Genomic DNA, 5,272 nt, shown 5'->3' on the forward strand with positions numbered 1-5,272 from the left:
CCGTATAACCCTACTGAGACCATTTGGGCCAGGCTGACAGTGCTGAGGCCAGACCCCGAGGTGCCCTGTCATTGCCTCTCATGACCCAGTGGGTCCCCTGTGCCCGTGGGCCCCTCATGGGCATAAACATGAGGGGAGAAAGTTAAAAAAAAAAGAGAGATAGGATCTGGTATGCACCATTGCCGCCAATATTCAACCATTCTAGTCCTTTCCCTGCCCTGCCTCAAACCTTCCCTGAACAGCCGTGAACCATCCAAGAACTGTCCCTCCACCACCCTACCTCGGTTGGCAGAGTTTCCGGATGAGATCGGCACATGCACGCATCCCCTCTGGCCACTTCTGCCAGTGGCCCTGTCGCTAATGACGGTGGTGTAGCTTTCACACTGCTGCAACAGGGCCTATGGCAACGGATCACAAAATCTGCTGTCACAGGCCCTTGATAAGATTGCATGGGAGGGTCAGTCCAAGCTGCCTCTTGATGCATTCTGCTAATCCTACTTATGTTTAACAGCGCATATAGAGGAGCAGTGTGGACAAGCCACACTCCTCCCATGCGTGATTACCAGAACTAACCAGGAAAGGAAGAGAGCAGACAGAATGGCCATGCGGCAAGAGTGCAAAATCTTTAATCCCAGGGGGCTGAGCAGACAAAATATTGTCCAAATTGGCCCCTAGTTTTATTGGCGTATCTCTGTTAACAGTAACTTGGGACTGTATGATCAAGCACTAAAAAGAAGATTCAGAAATGATGAATACTGTACATGAGCTTTTTACCATTCTGAAGCATTAACAAGCCGTGCACTTCCCCTTCCTGGCCACAGTGAGGTGCATGAACTCCATATGCATTTGATACCCTGCATCTTCCCATGGAGGAGATACACAGTTTCCCTCTTCATGCACTAGATCAGAAGCTTGAAAAGGAGATCTGTACATTTTCCCTGTTCTTCTCTAGTATTTGATTACTGTTCCAGACGCTAACCTTGAGAGTCAACACAGTTGGTGATTGAAACCAGGTTCAACCATTGAACCAATGCATTCATGTTATTGTTTTTGAGTCTATAAAAACTGTGTCCCTCAGCCCTTCTTCTTCTCCTGGAAGTTTGTCTGTGGTTCTTCAGTGAGAAAGCAGGAGCAACAGACAAGTTGCTCTGAAAGGCAACATGTCCCAACATTCCCAATCTTCCCCAAGAAATGCCAATCTGTAGAAACAGTAACATGATTTTAGCCCTGGCTGGATCTTGAATGAAAGGGTAAGTAAGGATCAGGGGCAGCATTGATATGGTTGGCAACCTTCAGTCTTGAAAGACTATGGTATAAGCCTACAGCACCCGGTATTCCCAGGTGGTCTCCCATCCAAGTACTAACCAGACCTGACCCTGCTTAGCTTCCAAGATCAGACGAGATCAGACATGTGCAGGGGCAGCATTGATAGTTGGCAGGTCAAGAGCTTATGCCAAACCAAGAGCTCTACTGGCCAGGCCAGGCCAGGCCAGGTCAGGCCAACACCTGAACCCTTGGAACTGCTGGCAGTGGTAGTGGCTTTGCCCCAGAGTCCCCAGAAATCTGGGGTCATTATTGTGATAATGGACCTATACCCAGTGTCCATGAGTTGATGTGCAGGGACCTATGTGTGGGAGTTCCTTGGCAAATCATCTCCACTCATGCCATCTGTGCGCTAGAAAATTACAGTGCACAGACCATGAATTTGAAACATACACTCATGGGGATCTACTCTATGGAGACCTTACAAATGTGGAGATATGTAGAAGAGGTGGGGCTTGCTACATCAAATGAGATTCACCCTTCACTGAATGGGTTCACCTCACTGACTCACTGAATGAGTTCTCCAAGGAGGCACTCCAAAAGACAAACTTCTTTTTAAATACTGGTGCATGCTAGGGTCACAGCTCAGAATGTGCATGCCAAATGGATTGCAGCTTTCATTGTTTTTCCCCCTCTAAAATACTTATTCTCAGGTTTTGTTAGTCATTCCAGTAAAGTGACTAACACCAATGACTAAGAGAGGTTAGATTAGGCTAAAAATAATAAAATACAACAGCAGATCCTTGGGATGTAATTAACTCAGAGACAGATTTGCCTACTCTTCCTATAATTTTCTTATGCTTACCAAATCCTGACGGTTATCTCCTCTTCAAAATGACCTTGCAAATGCCTGAGGACACTCACTGTGAAATCAACATATTTCTTTTTTTAAAGGAACACTATGAATACAAAACATAAAAATTGTAAAACAACAAATATTTATTTGCATGCTGTGCTTGTTGGATTGTGTTTCCTCCCAAAACAGTGCTTTGAAACGAGACATCAGTCTGTGCTAAACGCCTCTGACATGCTTCATTTTGTTGACCTTTCTTCTTGCTCTTCCCCTTACGACCCTCTTCTCTAGACATCGGCAAACTGGTTTAAACTCAACTCCAGCTGAGTTGGAAATTATTCGCTCTTTTCTTCCCTGCAAGTCAGGAAGGAATCGGATTATTTGCCAGGCTGATTTGAGGCTCAGTACAAGCCCACTAAGGGCCCGATCCTGAGCCAGTGCGCCCTGGCTTTTCGAGCCTTACAGCGGGCCCACTGCCAGAGGTAGCCCAGCACAAGGTCACTCTGGTACAGCTCCAACAGTGGGCCCACTTTCTGCTGCCCGGCAGTCAACTGGACCACCGAGCGGTGGAGAGGTGAATGGTGATGTAGGGGGAGATGGGGAGGTGTTCCAGGGTGAGGGGAGGCAGGGGGAGGGCAGGTGGAGGGTGGGGAGGGGGTGTGGTGGGGGAGGGAGCAGGGATGGAGGTAGAGGGACCAGTGGAGCTGGTCACCAGATCCTGAGCCCCATGTTGGGCCGTGCAGCCCAACACATAGCTCTCTGATTTTGAAGCTGCAAAGAAACTTTGTTTTTTAAATTGATTTGCTATAGTGCGTTTCTTGCCATCCACTGATGGAACCCTTGCAAATAATGAGACTCAGCGTGTATAGTACGTGCCCATTCTAATTGACTAACATCCACGCTTCTTTTCTCTTTGCCTTATGTCTGATGGTGTACATAACCCGTAGAAACATCATGTAATTATTCACAACTGCAAACTCACAGATATTTATGAAATTGGAACCTATTTATATCACAGTGAGAAATTTCAAAGGCTGACATCGAGGAAACCTTTTCTTGGTGCTTTTCTTTTTGTGGTTCGTCAATGAATTGCTGGTTGATGTTGCTTTTACTGCTAGTGGTGGTTTATGGGACACTTCAAGTGTCACACAGCCTTTTCAGATGTTATTTGAAAACCTGTTTTATTTATGAAAGCAATAAGAAAAGGGGAGAGAGAGAGAAAGAGAGAGAGAGAGAGAGAGAGAGAGAGAGAGAGAGAGAGAGAGAGAGAGAGAGAGAGAGAGAGAATTGAACCAAGTCAGGGATAAGAATTCCTCCATCAGGAATCTGATTTCCTCCCACCACCCTGAATGGCTCTAAAAAGGGGGGGGCTGTTTGCATGCTATGGTGATGCTCCTTACAAAACATAGTGCTTTGCACCCCCTCTAGCTACGCCACTGGCTTCTTGTCTTTCTTTTTTTGGAAAACTCCACTACTGAGTCCTCTTATCTTTTTTCTTTCTCTTAAAACAGTTTTTCTGTCTTATAAGTTGCTTTCATTGTCCAAGTTCACTGAAGTGTCTATTTCATCTCGACTGCTCAGCACCATGAGTTTCAGGTATTCCTAATTTACATGAATGGGCTGTAAATTTTGTCATTGTTTGGGTAGCCAATTTGCAATCTTGTACCCCATACATGTAGTCAGCACCATAGCATGGAAAGAGGAACGTATAGTATATAGAAAGTATATCGAAAACATACCATAAAATGAATATCATTGAGGGATACGCCTTTAGGAGATGGGCCATTGAGGAAGCTGGATAGAAAGCAATGATTACAGAGAGATAGTAAAACACATTCCTTTTCATGACATTCCCTCTTTCAAAGCTAAGGAATTGCTTATGGTGGAAAGCTGGCTGCAGCAAGCTCCTAAGAAGCAAAAGGGAATCTGTGTTGGATTCTTGCATCAGGATCTTTCCTGCACTGCTGCTGGATAAGAGGGAGGGGTCCTTCCTACCCCGCCTGTGCCTCCGTGGCCCTATTATCTGGCAACAGCTGCTCCACCACCTCCATTCCATTTCCCGTTGAAGCAGTGACTGTTGCCCAGGAAGGGGCCATCTTCTGCTTCAAGGGCCTCACTTGGTAGGCTGTGGGAGCTGTGGGCTGGTGGGGGCACCCTGCATGAATCCCATGCCTGACCTCTGCCACCACAGCTCTGCTCTCCATTTTAATTTATGAGCAGCTACCACTGTGGCTGGTGTCCACAGTGGCACCACTTGGTGGCACTTGTACCACTTGGTGGCAGCTGTCACCATTGCTGGTCAAGAAAGAGCAGTTCTCCTTCCACTGGCACCTCCATGGTCCCCATTACATGGTGGCAGCTGTGGCCACCCTCCACCACTGCTTCTCCTCCCAGAGAAGTGGTAGCTTAGCAGCTGCTGCGGCATGGTCATAGACCATCCTCTCATCAGGCAGCAAGCTGTGGTCGGTGGCAGGTTGGTAGGGGGACTTCATGCCCATCTAGCCACAAAACATTGAGAAGGAATGATGTTGCCACAGTCAATTCATATTAATTGTGGGTATCCTTGCCTGCGTGGATAAGATTCACATTTCTAAAGTGAGGGCAGCATAAACAATCTGGCTGAATAAGAGGAGCAGGGAAGATAGACTATGGCAAACTCATAGGCTCACAAAGGCGAATGCAAGGGGGGGGGAGAGAAATGCTTTTATATTAGTGACCAGGTTTTAAAAGCAATTATGGATGTGGGAAGAAGAGGAAACAATGTAGGAGCTACTGAAAGACAGGCTGAAGCAGAAACACTCAGAGAATACTAATTAGATGCTCAGGCTTTGATGTGGGAGGGGGAAATTGACGCATGACTTGTCAGCTTCACACGTTCAGCCTTTCTTTTTCTGGTTAAGCATTTTGTGCCTTAAGTGAAAGCCATCAAATGAAAATTAAAATTAAGACAAAAATGTCAAAATGACGGTGGGCTATTTTTCAAGTAGGAGGATCATCAACGAGGTAGGAGAAACCCTCTCCGACCATCCCTTGTTGATATAAGAACTATAAGGTCTGATATAAGAGCAGGCGGTCTGGCTCAGTTGGTAGAGCTGCCGCCTTGTATGCCTGAAGATCTGAGGCTGCCAGTTTGAAACAGCCGAAAGTACCCAAGAA

General features: G+C 46.4%; 1 pseudogene; it reads right to left on the minus strand.

The window, feature by feature from the left end:
- Positions 1-1,316: 1,316 nt before the first annotated feature.
- On the minus strand, positions 1,317-1,437 carry LOC136637700 (5S ribosomal RNA; annotated as a pseudogene).
- Between the last annotated feature and the right edge of the window lie 3,835 nt (positions 1,438-5,272).

This window comes from Tiliqua scincoides, chromosome 1 (assembly GCF_035046505.1).
Source record: "Tiliqua scincoides isolate rTilSci1 chromosome 1, rTilSci1.hap2, whole genome shotgun sequence".
Lineage (NCBI taxonomy): Eukaryota > Metazoa > Chordata > Lepidosauria > Squamata > Scincidae > Tiliqua > Tiliqua scincoides.